General features: G+C 46.5%; 1 protein-coding gene across 2 annotated transcripts in view; it reads left to right on the top strand.

Annotated features, from left to right (window-relative positions):
• The window catches only part of LOC147712937 (cytosolic phospholipase A2 gamma-like), a 722,719-nt gene that overhangs the window by 49,662 nt on the left and 654,892 nt on the right, over positions 1-18,165 (top strand). The window lies entirely within an intron of this gene.

Below are 18,165 nucleotides of genomic sequence, written 5' to 3'. Positions count from 1 at the left end.
ATTGATGCTCAATATGTAACTCTGCAGTGTATAAAGTTACCAGTTTAACGTAATAGACCATATGTGTTGATTGTTTGCAACATGTTGAGCCTCCTAGCGTCTTGGAGTGGATCACTGAGTGGATGAAGGATCTGCACTAGTTTGTTTGTGATGTTATTGCAATTGTAAAGTACTGGGCAGTGAGGAAGTAGAGGCCAAGAACAGGTCGTGGATGAGATGGTTGCACACTGTGGAAATAAGCTAGCATTTTAACATCTATAGGATGTCTTCAGTGCATTGTTGTGTGGGTAATTTGCCCTTTCTGCAGGGTCACTGTGAATTTATTTGCCTTTTTGCTGAACCATATTTTTGCAGGATAAACTCTGTGGACATTTCTCCTTCTAATCAGGGGAGAAGTGCCTATGATACTCCTTTCAACATGGTAAAATTGGTATTCTCCTGATTGGCATATTTTTACTTGCCTACAAGTCCCTAGTTTATGGTACCAAGGTATACCTGTGGCCTGTAAGTTAAATGTCACTAGTGGACTGCAGCATCCATTGTGTAATCGCCTACAGTGAAAATGTATAGAATAATGCAGGCTTACCACTAGTATCCTGGCTGTGAAGGTTTTAACTGCAAATACATTAATCTTCTATGAATAGCCCCTTTTGACAGGCTTAAACGACCCTTTAGAATATGTTAAACTTGCCCCAAGTATGCCTTAGCGCCAATTAGGTAATAACTCTGGGCATAGACTTGCGCACCCGTCTGTCGCACTGCTGAGCGGGAAAACATCCCTCATGCTAAACCACTCACTGAACAATTATTATCCTTTTTCTTCATTTTATACCAATTGTTATACAATACCTTGTTCCATCATTCTTCAAAAACTTTATAAAGTCACTACTGGGACAGCGTAGTTCCATCTTCATACTTAATTTACATTTTCTTTTTTCATTTTTCTTATGTCTCCTGAGTACCCATCATGGCATTTTGCAGCAAAATGTTAAAAGAAAGGTAAAGGTAGAGCATACATCATTGTAGAAACATTACTATGCCCAATGCATTTCAAGTCTTTGTGACTCTTCATCAGGGGTCTTTGAACCAATAAAAAAGACCGCTTAACTGATTATTCACTGCTAACCAACACCTCACAAGAAATCTGACACACCCATTATCATTGCCCCACTACTCCTGTTACTGACTCATAAGCCTTTTGTGCTAAAAAACAAAACATTTCCCTAACCCACCCACAAATCAACCTACAAATTTAACAAAACTCGGTGCTAAACTTAAACTAAAAGGATTTGAGTACAACACTAAAACTGTTGACTAAAAAGAAACCCCCCATTCAAACAAAAAACCTCCTGGTTTGACTATAAATTCCCCCTCCCCTGAAATCACATCCCTGTGTCTCTTGTACAAAATAAATTCACAAAATTGTGACCAGCAGCCTGCATTCCTCGTACTCCTCTCTCCTTTCGGATAGCATTGTGTGTTTTCTCATTATCCGTCAAGCCGTCGATTTTTAAACAAAAACTCCCCCTCGTGTGCCCAATTAAATTCAGTGTTTCTCAACGCTCACCTCGTGACTTATTACCTCTAAAGCCACACTAAATGCTTTAAAAACAATCCCATAAACTACAAATGCAATAATGCACTCCCTACGCCACAACTCAACCACAACTCATAAACCTTTTGCGCTCAAAAACAAAACATTTCCCTATCCCACCCAAAATTCAACCCACTCATTTACCAAAACTCGCTGTTAAACTTAAACTTAAAGGATTTGAGTACAACACTCAAACTGTTGACTAAAAAGAAACCCCTTTTTCAACTTAAATCCCTCCCGGTTTGACTATAAATTCCGCCTCCCCTAAAATCACATCCCCTTGTCCCTTATTATCAAAATAAACCCACAAAAGCGCAACCAGCAGCCTGCCTTCCTCGTACTCATCTCTCCTTTTTAATAGAATTGTGTGTTTTCTCATTATCCGTGAAGCCCTAAATTTTTAAACAAAAACTCCCCCCTCATGTGCCCAATCAAATGCAGTGTTGATCAATACCCACCTCGCGACTTATTACCACTACGGCTATACTAAATGATTTAAAAACCGTGCTATAAACTGCAATGCCCATAATGCACTCCCTATGCCACAACTCAACCACAGCAAGTCAAAACAAAAAAGAAACCCAATCCTGTACTCATACACCTCCCTCCTATTACCCACTCAAATCTGAAACAAAATCACATTTACAAGAATAAATAAGAATTTGTTGCAGAGGCCCCCGATGAAGAGCCACAAAGGCTCGAAATGCTTTGGGTATAGTAATGAGTCTACCATGATGTATGCTCTACCTTTACCTTGGTTTTAACATGTCGCTGCGAAATGCTGTGATGGGCACTCAGGAGACATATGAAAAATGAAAATAGAAAATTTAAATAAAGTATGAAGGTAGAACGACGCTGTCGCAGTGACTTTATAACATTTTTTAAGAATGATGTAAAAAGGAATTGTATAACAATTGGTATTAAGTGAAGAAAAAGGATAATTCTACAGTGATTGGTTTAGCATGAGGGATGTTTTCCCGATCAGCAGTGCGACAGAAGGGTGCGTGAGTCTATGCCCGGAGATATCGCTTATGCATTAACTGTGACTGGGGCGGTTCACAGAAACTGTTTGCAAGCATCTACTGGTGTCACATTTTAGAACAACGAAAGATTACAAGGGAAGGAGTGCCTTCTTACCACACAGTTTTAGTGCATATTAAGGCAGGATGCATGGTATTTGAAAGTAGGACAGGTAAAGGTTTGATGTTAAATATGTCCATAAAACAAAATTGTCCTCAACTATTTTCACTGTACAGAATTGGCTATTCCATAGAAACGCATTGGGATACATAGGAAAAAAGCTACAATGTTTTTTTTTACTTTGTAAAATTTGTTACACACCCAATTCACTGGTCAAGCTGGATTTAGTAATAAATATTTTGGATTCATCACTTTTGCCCTGTTTGAAGCCCGGAAGTCACATCTGCATTTAGTTTTTCCACTTTTTTTTTTTAAGTTTGAGTTTATTGAAGAATAAGGAAGGGAAGGAAAGGGAGGAGAGAAGGGGAATACAAACATTACAAAATATCACATATCAAGGATAAGCAATTCAATAAAAACTCTCCTAAAAAGCAAATTTAACAAGCATGAAGATTACATGAACATAACTTATGGATATACGTGAAAAAATACAATAAAATACAATAGAACGTAAATCCAAAAACAATAAAGGCATTAGGAAAAATACGAAAATCATGGTGGCTTGCGTACCTCAACAGTATTAGGATCTGGAGAGGCATGTACTGGGGCAAAGGAGGAGAGGTATGTTACCAATGGGAGCCAAAGCAGATCTCGCTTGACTGCTAGGGAAATGGGGGATACATAACTGGTATCAAGGCGATGATGAAAGCAGACTGCATTCCACCAAGATTGATAGGAGACAGATGCAGCTTGCTTCCAATTAGAAGTAATGGTATGAAAAGCCACAGCAATTAAAAGGTCAAGTAGTAAATATTGGGAGGGAGATTGTGGAAGTGTCGGAGATAGAGAACCTAGAAAAACTTGTGAAGGGGAGAAAGAGACTTGGAAGTTGAAAATCTTTTGTATTTGCTTCCAAACTTGGTGCCAGAACTTGGAAATAGGAGGACATTCGAACAACATGTGTTTTAGATCTGCAACGGGACAGGAGCAGGACCAACAAATAGGGGAAGAGTCTGGTGAAAAACGGGATAAAGTAAGTGGAGTACATAAAGTTCTGTTATAAATGAAATATAAAGTTTGGGTAGTGTTAGCAGCTCTAGAGGTCTTATGAAGCTTAGCCCAGATTTTGTCCCAAAAAAGCACTGGCCAATCCTGAGAGAGATCTAACTCCCATGCGTTCTCGGTCTTAGATTTCAGTCTGTCAATGGTGTAGCGAAAAGAATTATAAAAAGCGGAGGCAGAAGGAGCGGTCTCCAATAGTAGAGAAGTAGCTTTATGACTCAAAGGAAAATCGATAGATGGCGGTAAGGAGCGAAGATATAGGATCAGGACTGGAAAAAGGGCATTCATTGTGAACGAGCAGAGGAGGGCAATAGAAAAGAGGATTGAAGGTCTTGGAATGAGAGAGGAATACCATGAGAGATCAATTGAGAGATCCAACACAATCCTCGAGAGTACCATGTTTTCCAAAAAAATGGTGCGATTTCGAATTTTGAAATGAGAGTTGTGCCAAATCGGCTGCTCGTGAATAAAGAGGAGAGAGGGGTAAGAAGAGATTAAGTAAGGTAGGAGAAGAGTACGAGAATGAGAAATAACAGGAGTACGAAGACGAGCTGAAGAAGATGTGAAGGACAAGAATTCGCGAAAAGTAAAGAGAGAAAGAAAGGAAGACTCCATAGTTAACCAGATGGGGGGATAATGAGGAAGGTCGGAAGAGAGCCAACGAGCTGATTGTTTCAAAGAGAAAGCCCAATGGTATTCTCTGAAATCCGGATAGCGCACCCCAGACTGAGCCTTATCTTTACGTAAGGAAACCAGAGCTTTGCGAGACCGTTTGCCATTCCATAAGAATTTCAGTAACAAGGAATCAATTTGTTTAAAGAAGGAAACTGGAATGTGTAAAGGAAGCATGGAAAGGAGATAAAGAAGAAGAGGGGATAACATAATTTTTATAGAATTGACCCGATCCCACCAGGACAAAAAGAGTGAATTCCAACGTTGAATAGCCGTGTCCATTTTCTTGGAGATATAGGCAAAGTTAAGTTTTAGAGTGTAAGATATGAGAGGAGCAAACCAGACACCCAGATATTTGATCTTAGACGGTTGCCATGAGAAGCCCGTTTGAGAAAAAAGATGCTTTTGACAAAGAAGATTGAGAAGTAGGATTTCGCATTTATCAGCATTTAAACGATAACCAGAGACCGCAGAAAAAGAAGATACCTGTTGGAGAAAGGAGGGAATAGAGGAAATAGGATTGGAGCAGTAAAAAAGAATATCGTCGGCATAGACCGAGAGTTTAACCTGATGAGAACCGAAATTGAAACCAGAAATATTACTGTCAAGACGTATTTTAGTAAGGAAAGGCTCCAGGGCTAACACAAAAAGTAAGGGGGATAGAGGACAACCCTGTCGCACTCCTCTGTGTAAAGAGAAGTAATCCGAGGACATCCCATTGATAAAAATGGACGCTTGAGGATTAGAATAAAGTAAAGAGATAATAGAAATGAAGTTGGGAGAAAAGCCGATCCAACGCAAGGCCTGAAACATAAAATCCCATCCAATCCGATCAAAGGCTTTCTCCGCGTCTAAAGAGATAGCCGCGAAGGGAAGAGTCAAAGAAGAAGCCTTGGTTAGTATATTAAGGAAAACACGGGAATTATCAGATGAGAGGCGACCTTTGACAAAGCCTGATTGTTCCGGACCAATTAAATCGGGTAGAAGGGGATCCATGCGTAACGCCAAAATTTTAGCTAAAATGTTATAATCCGTATTGACCAGGGAAATTGGTCTGTAATTTTTGCATAATGAGTGGTCCTTATCATCCTTGGGGATTAGGCAGATTAAAGCTTGTTGGAATGAACCACTGGACGAACCCGCTGAAAGAAACGATTGGAATAAGAGTAGAAGTTTAGGAAGAAGTAGAGAGGCGAAGTGACTATAAAATTCGACAGTGAAACCGTCAGGACCTGGAGACTTACTGTGTTGCAATTTAGAGACAGCATGAGAAATTTCAGAAAGAGAGATATCCCGATCTAGGGAAGTAAAATCTACGTGAGAGGTCGGAGGTGAGGGAAGCGACTGAAAGTATAAAAGAAGATCTGCAGTCTCTGGGACTCGTTCAGGGGTGTAGAGATTGTCATAGAATTTGACAAACTCAGAAAGAATGTCCTTATCCTTAAAACAAGATTCCCCTGTAGAGGTCTTAATGGATTCAATCTTTGTACGCTCTTTTCTTATCTTCAAGTAGTTGGCCAGAAGTTTCCCCATTTTGTACTTCCCCCCATAATATCTGGAATTACACTTTAACAAGAGATTAGAGGCAGCATCAGTTGTGTACTTATTAAAGGAAATTTTCGCATCAATAAGCCGTTTCATAGATATCTCGGATTTAGAAGCGTGATAGGCAAGCTCCAAAGTTTTAATATTAGCTAGAATCTTCTTAGACTTGGCTTCTCTGAGTTTTTTCCGTCGAGCTACAAAATTGATAATAAAACCCCTAGAGGCTGCTTTAAAAGAATCCCAAACTGTAACAAAAGAGGAATCAGGGGTGTGATTGAGAAAGAAAAATTCGGGGGGCGTGGCCAGGCGCCGTCTGCAATGGCCGCCTAAATCGGAGCTCTCGCCGGGACCGTAACTGTCCCTTAAATCCATCTGTCAAATCCTTGCTGGGGCGTACTGTCACCGACGCCCCAGCTTCTTCTGGCCCAGGTTGACGTCATTGCCCTTGTAGCGGAGTCCCGGGACCCCCGGGAACGGCAGCGCCACGGCTGGAGCTCCGGCGGCTCGACCCTGTGAGGGTGTGGAGCCCGAACTCGGGCGGACGCCAAAATTGAGGCCCCGGTCTGAGGCCTATCCGGATGAGTGGCCGGCGCGCGGCAGAGGAATCGGAGCGGGAGGCGCCCGCAGATCGCAGTGAGTGTCGAGCACGCATAGCGGACCATTCACGGGGGGCGCCTCACATACTGCACCGCACAGTGCTGCAGGAACCTGGCCGGTCCACGGAGGGAGTCGGGACCGGGCCGTCCGCCATTTTATGAGGCCTAGTACCACAGCCTGCATACAGAATGGGACTGCCTGCAAGGGAGCCGGTTGAGGGGCGCCCCAACAGTGAGTCAGGGTGCCTGAGCCATTTGAATGCACGGGGGCGCATCGAGTACCACGTGGGCAGCAAGCTAGCAGTCACTGGAATAGGGGAAAGGGTTGCGACCAAGTGCCATTACCACGAGGTAGACCCGAACTGCGTACAGGCAGGGCGCGACTGAGGCCCAAAATTGTCACCCCTACATACAGTGAGCCGGTTAGAGGAACCCCTGGCTGCCACCGGACCTACACAGCGGACAACTGCACCCGGACGGATCTCAGGGCCTAGAGTGGCGAGGGGGACCATCATCCAAGGAGCAAGAGGGCCCGAAACGCCGACGAGTGCGGATGCTAGATGAAACGCAGACAGCTTGCGGACACTGCGTGACTTGCCCGACTACATCAGACACCAAGTGCGGCGGAGCTACGGTGGCAAACCCAGGGACCGGACCTACGCCAGTGTGAAGGGTGCGACGCGGACCGCACCTTGCGCAAGTACAGACTGAAGTAGGTGACATTGCGGCTAAGATCGCGAACGCCTAGCGCCGACCACCCCCGCTTCATCATGCGGCCTAAAGGGGGACTGGTGACCCAAACCAACAAGCTGGATCAATATGCGGTGCCAAGGACCCAACAGCAGTCTGCCGGGGCAGCAAAAGACAGCAAGGAACAAGCGGAACCGTACCTGACCTCCATCATGACCGCAATCCACACTCTAGGCGCTAACCTTGAGACAAAAATGGACAAGATCTCCATCGAGGTCAACTTGCTGCGTGAGGACTTGGGGAAAACCACTGAAAGGTCCAAGAATAACGAAGGGAACATACAAACCTTGCAAGCCTCTGAAAAACAACTGGAGAACAGGGTAAATGAGCTCGTCCACCAGCAACGACTACTGGCGATGAAGCTTGAAGATCAGGAAGGAAGGGCCCGAAGAAGCAACATCCACGTGGTAGGTGTTCCGGAAGGCATGGAAGAGGACAGCACGGAGCTGTTTCTGGAAGACCTAATCCTCCACCACCTAAAGCCTAAAAGACTATCGAACATCTTTACCATCAAGCGGGCCCATCGGGCCCGGTCCCAAAACCCAAACCTGGAGCCTCGCCAGGAACAATCATCGCTAAAGTCCTTAACTATAGAGACCGAGATGCGATCCTTCAGGCTGCTAGACAACAGGGAGACCTACACAACGATGGGGCTACGATCCGTTTTTTCCCGGACTTCACGTTGCAGGTCCTGCAGGAAAGGCACTCCTTCCAGGGGGTTAAGGCGGCGCTTAATGAACGAGGATTGAAGTACATGATGTTCTTCCCGGCCAAGCTGAAGATTATTGCTGGAGGTAAATCGCATTTCTTCACTTCACCAGTGGCGGTTCAGGAATGGTTGGACGCCGCTGCACCGGGGGCGCAGACGGATGGTAACGGGGACAACTGGAGAGAACCCGGGGTTTCATCTCCTGGGTCGGCGACGGGACGCATGGAAGGGGACAAGCAGAGCCAGAGATCCTGGCGCTCCAGGTCGAACAGCCCTCGATGGGACTCGCCACAAGACAATGCAGTGGGCTGAGAATGTGGACACTCGACACAGTTCTTCTTCGAACTGTAACGTATACCAAAGCTAATTTACTGTTGCAGTTGTCATTAGCGGTTACTTGTGTTTTTGAACTGAACTCTAACACCCACATTGAATGTCAACCTTAGTTAGTCCTGAGGAACACAGTACTGGGACAGTGCGGGAAGGGCGACCTGGTGGGGACCGGCTAACGCTTTCCTGTAAGAAGTCCGTCGGGGAGGGTATCTCTCTCCGGGGCAGGGTTGGGCGACAGGCGCTCCGCTAATTGGGGTGGTGTGTAGTTTTACACCCACGGAGCAGGGTGGGGGGCACTGTCTCACGGGAGGGGGAAGGCAGAATGTTCGGAAGTTGGAGGGAGGGAATGGAAGAATCCACATATGTGCTGCGGGTAATTGTTTGCATTCAGCGGGTATGTCGGGGAGATGGTTGGGAGGGTAGGGGAGTTGGGACGGTTTTACGGTCATGTGCAGCTAGAAAAATCAGATTCACCTCAAGCACCAGAGTGCAAATGCAGTTCACCTCACACAGCAACGGTTATGGCTAGACGATGGGAAAAAAGCCTCAAAATACTGAGCTGGAGCGTCAACGGGCTGGGAGATTGACTCAAACGCACCATAGTCCTGCAATTTCTTAAAAGGTACCAGCCTGATGCGGTCCTACTACAAGAAATGCATCTCATGGGGAATGCATGTCAGGCCCTCAACAGATAGGGGTATACTCTTGCAGTCCACTCAGGCTTCACCTCGGGCTCCAGGGGGGTAGGGATCCTGCTGCGCCGTTCACTGCCTCTTTATATAGACCACATGGAGACAGACCCACAAGTGCGCTTCGCGGTAGTGTCCGGCAAATGGGAGGGGTATCGCCTGAACCTCCTATCAGTCTACATCCCACCTGGCCTTCAAACCCAAGCATACACGGATCTGGGGAAACTTTTACTTTCCCTCCCTGACGGGCAGTTAGTGATGGGTGGGGATTTCAACGCAGTAGTGTCAGGCACGCTGGACAGACACCCTCCCAGGGACATACCACGAGGGCAGAAATGGGTGGCAGACTTCTTGGAAGCCTTCGGACTCACAGACGTATGGCGACTGCACCATCCAAATGATACACACTTCACTTTCTACTCCAGGCCACATCACTCATTCTCCCGCCTTGATTACATCCTGACTATACTACAGCACGACACGACAATACAAGAAGCAACCCATCTTACCCGAGGCATTTCCGATCACTCGGCAGTCTTCACACAGATAACATTCGGGACTCGGCGGGAGGGCTGCATTGTACCCATAGGAGCCTGGCACCTACACAATGAGGAGACTAGGAAGAAATTAATAGGGACAATGACTCAGTATTTTGACACCAACACAGGGTCAGTGGACTCCCCAGTAACCTTATGGGAGGCGTTTAAAACAGTGATCAGGGGGGGAAGCACTATCGGTCATAGCCACAAAACGAAAGGATAAAGAGCAGCAGGTAGCAGCTATGGAAACGGATCTCACGCGGTTGGAAAAGGAGGGGCGGGACACAGGGGCACCGGATGCACAACGTAGACTACAGCTTAAAACGGCAGAGTATAAGGAGCTAGTAAGACAGGAGGCCGAGGCAGTAGCTAGACATAGGATTGGGAAGCTCTATGACCAAGGCGACAAAGCTGGGAAGCTTATAGCTTGGCTCGAAAAAAAGCAACAGGCTAGTAAAGTAGTTCTGGAAATTCGAACAGACTCGGGAACCATTCTAACCGAACCACGGGAGATAGTGGCTGAATTTGCGCGACACTACCAAAAGGTCTATAGCCGGGAATCGGATCATCCGGAGGAGGACTCTGTGGCCCTCCTGGCGGACATCTGCATGCCCTGTTTATCAGAAGAAGATAGAGAGGCCCTTGAAAGCCCACTCGCAGTCACTGAGCTGCAACGTGCAATCACAGACCTTCACCCTGGTAAAGCCTTAGGAGCCAACGGCCTCCCAATAGAGCTCTACAAATTGAAGCCATCACCTTAAACACATGTTTGACAAGAGCAAAGAGACGGGGAGGTTGCCACGAGACCAGCGTATAGTCACTATCGTGGCAATACCTAAAGAAGGGAAGCCTAAAGAGTCATGCGTTTCATACAGGCCAATCTCGCTGCTTAACGCGGAGCCGAAAATCCTGGCCAAGACACTGGTGATCATCTCCAGTCGGTCCTCCCTACCCTGGTCCACCCGGATCAATCAGGGTTCATGCCTCACCGCAACACCGCACTGAATATACGGCGGCTCTACGGGGTGCTCGGGCAACGACACAAGATACACAAAGATGCGGGGGTGGTCTCTCTGGATGCCACTATGGCATTCGACACCCTTGAATGGCCCTACATGATCGCGGTTCTTCGTAAACTTGGCTTTGGGCCTAATTTTATTTCGTGGATCCGGCTCCTCTAAACCGAGCTGCTTGCCCAGGTAGTAGTGAACGGTAAGGCTTCCGAGATCTTCACCCTAGAGCGGGGGACTAGGCAGGGGTGCCCTCTCTCGCCATTACTGTTTGCTCTCTCCCTCGAACAAGTCGCGGCGTGGATAAGGCAAGACGTGTATCTTAAAGGGATAGCATGGACAGAGGGGTGGGAGGACAAGATCTCATTATATGCCGACGACATCTTACTTTACCTCACCAGGCCACGTAGATCTATACTGGCAGCGTTCAACATCTTCGCGAGCTTTGGCCGAAACTCCGGATTTCGGATTAATTGGAGCTTATCCCATTTATATGTACTCCACGGGCCCCTCCAAGGCTCCCAGACACGTGTCCCATGACAGTGGCGAATTACGGCTTTCGATACTTAGGAGTCTTTGTCTCCACAGATAAAACTCTACTGCATGAGAAGAACTTGCTGCCACCTTTACGACGGCTCCAACGAGACGCCAAAGCTTGTCAGCAACTTCCGTTGTCATTGCTGGGCCGTGCAGCCCTCTTCAAGATGGTGGCATTGCCAAGATTTCTATATGCACTGCAGAATTACCCTGGCCAAGTACCTAAATCCTACTTTGTAGCAGTCGAAGCGGCACAACGTGAACTCCTATGGGCCGGGACGCCCAGAATTGCACTGCGCAAACTTACATTGGGGTGGTGCGATGGTGGGATTGCCCTCCCCGACATCTGCAAGTATTATTGGGCCTCACACCTTGCAGCGATCAACCATGGGACGTACAGTGGCGGGAACGAACCTGGGTACGGGATGGATAGATGGCTGCTGCCTGGGGGAAACTATGAGATTGTACTCTACTCAAAACCAGGCAAACTACACATCACAGGCCCGACACAACACTCAGTACAGATATGGCACATTGCTCAGCGGGAACTGGGGTGGTCAGGTGTCCTGACAATGTCAACTCCACTTTGGGCCTCCGAAAAGCTTGGTAATCTAGGGCGTACCAAAGGGTTCCGTAACTGGGACCTTATAGGGATATCACAAATAAAAGACCTCTGGGGCCCTAAAGGCATCCACACCTTCGCCCACCTACAGAACACATACGACCTGGCTCAAACCGAACACTTCCGGTACATGCAAGTGCGACACTCCCTACAGGCAAACATTCCAACGGATGCGACACTGCCGCAGGCTTCTCCACTAGAGGACAGAATACTGGACGGACTCATCCCAGAACACGCTATCTCCCTTACCTACACAAAATTGATAAATAATCCCCCTGACACGCTTCTTCCCCTAAGGGAGAAATGGGTCAATGACGGACTGGAGATTGATGAGGAGGAATGGATGTTTGCTCTCGTCTCTCCTAGGGAGTGTAGTATCGGGTTCCCAAGGCCTACATGCTCCGAAGATAACCCACTTACATTCAAGAACTGTTGGCACGGAAACTGTAAAATTCAAAGAACAAGTTTATTAAGACCCCTTGGGGTGGTGGTACATTCCTACAGCACCCTTCGGTAATGCAAGAAGTATCACACCGAACATCGGTGTGACTCGTTCTTTTATACAGTTTACAGGTAATAAAAGATAGGCGGCACAAAGTTACAAAGCGTTATGTACATATAAGGTCATCTTTTGGAACACAGCCAGCTCATTGGAGGGTTACAACCCCGCTGGTCAGTTTGGCGGCACATTCCTGAGGGACGACTGGTCAGTGGGGACTGCGCATGTACGGGTTGACCAGTACTAAAAATAGCCTGTTGCTGGGCAAACTCGAGTGGTCAGTGGCACGGACAACGGACTAAAGGGCACGCTAGACACGAGGCCGCTTATGATCTAAGATGGCCGCCATAACATACAAAATGGTGTTTTTCATGTATACCCAATTTAAGCGGGAAAACATGTAGCACAGCTAAGCGCTAACTCGGCCATTGTAAATTACGACAGACGACCCTTTTAGCGTTTAGCTGAAGCTACCTCATAGTGAACATAGTCAGGGTGTTCATCTTCAATATCTATCAACATTATTTGAGTTACTTCTTTATGAAGCATCATTTTGTCATGGGCAAGAGCTCGTCTCGATGGTACACACGTTGATAAACACACAGAGCATAAAGCTGGGCCACATTGGATACATAAGCATACAAAGAACAGTATCCCAACAATGATACATAGAATCGTTAGCAGTTTCCAACCCCAGGTGGTGAGCATTGACCAGAACCATCCTGAAAGTGTCCAAGTTCCATTGTCCGGGTGTATTTCAGCTGCTGTTTTATGGAGTTTTGAAATGACATCATAAACAGATGGAGAATTATCAGGTACATATACACAGCAGCTGCTTCCGATAATTCTACATGCCCCCCCACGGTCAGCTAGGACAACATCTAAGACCATCCTATTTTGGAGCGTGACGATCCTAGAAATCTGAAGCTCTTCCGTAATATTTCCAAGTGCAATAGCAGTATCATTGGCTACAGCCTCAACAACACGGGTCAGTCGCCGTATTTTCCGACTGTTCAGGGCAGCCCCCACAAAGGAAAACAGTCCCAAATTGAAGTCTACATATTGCTGTAAGGCATTATCGGTCTGGTCAATGTCATCTAAAGCAACGGAACGTTTAACACGATTCAGTACAAAGTCGTGATACAATATATAATCATTATGATACGGAAGTTGATGATAACCTTTCGTTCCACAAATGAAATACGTATTGCGAGACGCTACAAACGATATGCCATTCGGGTTATCAAAAGTAAGTGTGGTGTTGCATTCACTTTTCCCCACCGGAATCGAACCTTTATTTCTTATACACAAATCAGCTTTAGTAGCAATAACATTAATGATGTGCGAGCTGGATACATTGATATTTCGCTGATTGCTGTACACACGCGGGGCAGATATATTATCGGGCCGGTACTCCTCCCACTCAAATCGGGTACCTTCAGTCCGTGGAAACCCTTCCTTGTCGTGGTAACATATTTTATTCAGACGAAAAAGCACCCCCCCTTTCGTTGGCCATCTCAGAGTAAAGAGGAGAGTGTACCAGGCATTACAGGATCCATTATGCGAAAACGGGAGTGGGATGAGTGGTGTACCCCCTTTCCTCTGATGCCCAGGCAACATCCCACACACCCAACAATTGGACGTATTTGTCATGTTATGCGTATGATGTAGGATCTGAATAAAGCTATTGTTCAAATAAGTCTGTCGGTGCCGTTCTTCATGGTAGGGCAAAGTGAAGTGAAAATGTTCAGATGGAGCCGGGGTAGTCGGCAGCAAATGTTCACGTGCAGGTACCACAAGTTCAACTACCCAAGCTATCACCGCTATTACCACAATGGTCAAGACGAAAAGGATGGCACCAAGTATTCGTTTATCTCGTGCTGCAGACGACGCCATAGTTCAAAAAGTTCTCAAAAAGTTCACAAAGTCTCAATGCACGTATGCATATACCTAAAAAAAAAGAAAAATACGTTGCTGAGCTCCGAGGTAGCCATTGTTTTCTTCTCCGGGCCAAGACGGGTGTCACTACACTTGGCAGAACTGATCCCCCCCCCTTGGAATTCCCAGTTTCCGTTTCACAAACCCCAGAGCGGTAACCAACCAGTCTCGAAAAACCAAAAAATCTTCTTTATCGTGGCCGCAGATTGTAACGCTCTCGTCCGGAAACAGTATGGCCTGGGAAGGCTCCCTCAACTTCGGCCGATGTCACAGCTGGGCTCTTTTCTTTATCCAGAATCTCCTTGTAGTCAGTCAGCACAGCAGGATTCACCAGATCAGGAGAGACACGCCGGCAGTGAGTTGAGTGCACCCACCGCTTCCTATTGGTCACTCGTACTGCTGTCCGGGTCGCCAGAAGGACCTGTTCAGGGCCCCGCCACCTCGGTTCCAAGCTGCTCGCCCTCTCAAACGATCGAATCATTACATGATCACCAGGGCGAAGATCATGGCCCTCTCCAGTAGAGTTGTCAGGGAGCGCTTCTCGAACCTGTTGGTGAATAGAAAGCAAATCATTTGTTAATCGTGCCAAATAATCATTCATCATTATACAAGGCACATCATGTATCAATCGCGGCTTAGGCACTCCCCAAATGTTCATCGGCCTTCCGAACACCACTTCATATGGTGTGAGGCCAGTTCGGGAGTGGGGTACTGATCTAAGAGAGAGTAATGCTAGCGGTAAGGCATCCGGCCACTTCAATGACGTGGATGCCACAATCTTAGCCAATTTGAGTTTCAACGTAGCATTGTACCGCTCAACCAGACCTGCCGACTGAGGGTGGAACACAGCATGAAACTTCTGCTGAATCCCTAACCCCTTCAGTACATACTCCACAATTTTCCCAACAAAATGACGCCCATTATCGCTCCACAGAAATTTGCAAACTCCAAAGCGAGGAAAAAACTCCTTGAGCAACACCTTCGCTGTTGTCAGAGCTGTATTGTCTTTCGTGGGGAAAGCCTCTACCCATTTGCTAAAAGCACATACCACCACTAAGACATACTTCAGATTGTTGCAACGCTCAAGCTGGATGTAATCCATTTGGAGTACCTCGAATGGTGCGGAAGGTGGAACGAACCCTCCTTTCGGAGTATGGGTCCCCTTTCCAGGATTGTGTTGCAAACATACCAGGCAGGTCTGCACTACTCTCTTGGCAGTATTAGCAATCTCGGGATGTACCCAAACTCGTGTTAGCAGTCGAGTGATTGCGAGAGCTCCCACATGTGCCAACCCATGTGTCATCTGAACCATCGCTTGCAAGTAAGCTGCAGGCAATTTCCATTTCTCCATGTCCTTGCTTCTCCAGCAACCTTCATCATCTAGTACCCCATCTGTTGCCCATGCCACGAGTTCTAATTCAGTAGCTGATTTCTGAATATCTAAGATTTCTGCTCTAGCATCGCTCCATCGCTCAGCCTGTGATTGTGCCACGTACATGGGGGAGTCAGTTCGAGACATAGCCGTTTGTCTCGCTATGCTGTCCGCAAAGGCATTTCCTTGACCCACTTTATCAGTGATCTTTTTATGGGCACTACATTTTATTATCGCTACTTTTTTTGGGCAAAGCAACGCATTTAGGAGATCACGCACTAGTTCTCCGTGCATAATGTGAACTCCATGAGAAGTCAAAAACCCACGCTCTTTCCAGAGTAGCCCAAAGTCATGCGCTACTCCGAAGGCGTACCGGCTGTCTGTGTAGATGTTCACACATAGGTCAGCACTCAATTCGCAGGCTCGTGTTAACGCTATCAGCTCTGCTGCCTGAGCCGATTTCTGTGGTATTCTAGCTGTTTCTACCACTGTCTTAAGTGTCGTGATCGCGTATGCTGCGGAAGTCGTACCATCTGGCAGCCTCAAACACGATCCATCAACCCACAGTTCCCCATCCACATCTGGAAGTGGCATATCCTGTAAGTCGACACGACCCTTTGTCTGTTCCTCAGTCAGGAAAACACAATCATGATGTTTTTCTTCCTGACCCTCCTCGACCGGATAGGGCAATAAAGGGGCAGGGTTCAGGGTAGCGCATCTTTTCAGTGTGATATGTGGCGCCAAAAGTGTAAGCTCATATCCTGTCAAACGTGCACTCGTGAGATATTGGGTCTTTGTTTGATTTAACAGGGCATCTACTGCATGGGGGACTAGCACCAACAATTTGTGCGATAACACTATTCCCTCACTCTGCCATATAGCTACTGCTGTTGCTGCCACTGCTCGAAAACACCCAGGTAACCCTCGTGCTACAGGATCAAGAATGGCTGAGAAGTACGCGCATGGCCTCTGCTTATCCCCGTGTGTCTGCACTAACACTGACAACGCGCACCCATCTTTCTCGTGCACATACAATGTGAAAATTTTCGTGTAATCTGGTGTGCCTAATACAGGGGCGGAACAAAGGGCCTGTCTCAATTGTTCAAAAGCATTCTGACATTCATCTGTCCATTCAAGGGGCATTGGTGTAGATTTGGACAGTAATGCTAACAGAGGTTTTATGATGTGCGAAAACCCCATGATCCACTGTCTACAAAAGGATGTTAAACCTATGAAAGCACGTACATCTCTCTGCGTGCGGGGGACTGGTGTGTCTAAAATCGCCTGAATTCGATCTGATGTTAATGCGCGCCCCTCCTTAAACAAAAGATGACCGAGGTAGGTCACCTTGGGTCTACAGTATTGAAGCTTTTTCTTAGAAACCTTGTGATTGTTCTGTGCCAGAAAAGAAAGCAACGCAATCGTACTCTCCTCACATTGTGCATAAGAGTCAGCAGCGAGCAAAAGGTCATCCACATACTGGATAAGGACAACCCCAGATTGTAACTCAAAGGAATCAAGCTGTCTTTTCAGAGCCTGGCTGTAGATACTCGGGCTCTCAGTGTAACCTTGGGGAACACGACAAAATCTATATGATTTATTATTTAACGTAAAGCTAAATAAATATCTGCTATCAGGATGGACGGGGATGGAAAAGAATGCATTTTTTAAATCAATTACACTAAAGGTCGTGGCCGTTGGTGGCACCAATGTAAGCAAGGTCGTAATGTCGGACACCACCGGATATTGGGGAATGACAATTTTGTTAATCTCTCTCAAGTCAATAATAAACCGATAGACTTTGTCGTCAGTATCTCTCTTAAGAATCGGAAGAATAGGGCTGTTACAAACATTGTAAGGAACCTCCTCCACCACTCCCGCAATTATCAAACCTTGAACAATATGCGTCAGGGCAATTTCACCTTCCCTCGAAATCTTATACTGTGGTACCCGTGGCAGAGAGGCCCCCTCCTTAACAGTGATATGAATAGGTGGAATACGCATCTCTCCCACATCCGTGTCTGAGGTCGCCCATAACGTGTGCGGGAGAGAGGCCAATGCTTCAGTATTCTTAATCGTGAAAAATCTGTTCGGATCTGGGTAATTGTCATTTAGAATAACCCGCACCACTTCGGGAGCACAGCGTATTGTTGCTCGAAAATATTTAAGCAAATCAATGCCCAAAATATTATCTGGGGTATAAGGTGATAACAAAAATTGGCCAAAACTGAAAAATTTATCGAGACAAAGTGCAAGAGGCTTCGATAATGGGCTAGGAGTGGGTGTGCCATCAAACCCTACACATGTTATCATATCGCCAGACAGGGGAGCCCTCGGAACCAAGTTTTTAGACAAAGCGCTACGAGTAGCTCCTGTGTCGACTAGAAATTGATCAGTAGAACCCAGGATGCCCGCTGATACATATGGACCACTCTGATCTACTGGCACTTCAACTGATTCCGTACCCCATCCTACGCAATCCTATGCATGTACATAATCCTGATGTTCCACATTCTCGCCTTCCGAGATCTGATACTGGTTCCGTCTATCAAACGTAT

Source organism: Lissotriton vulgaris, chromosome 5, assembly GCF_964263255.1.
Source record: "Lissotriton vulgaris chromosome 5, aLisVul1.2, whole genome shotgun sequence".
NCBI classification, from domain to species: Eukaryota; Metazoa; Chordata; class Amphibia; order Caudata; family Salamandridae; genus Lissotriton; species Lissotriton vulgaris.
This window is presented reverse-complemented; position numbering and strand designations above follow the sequence as displayed.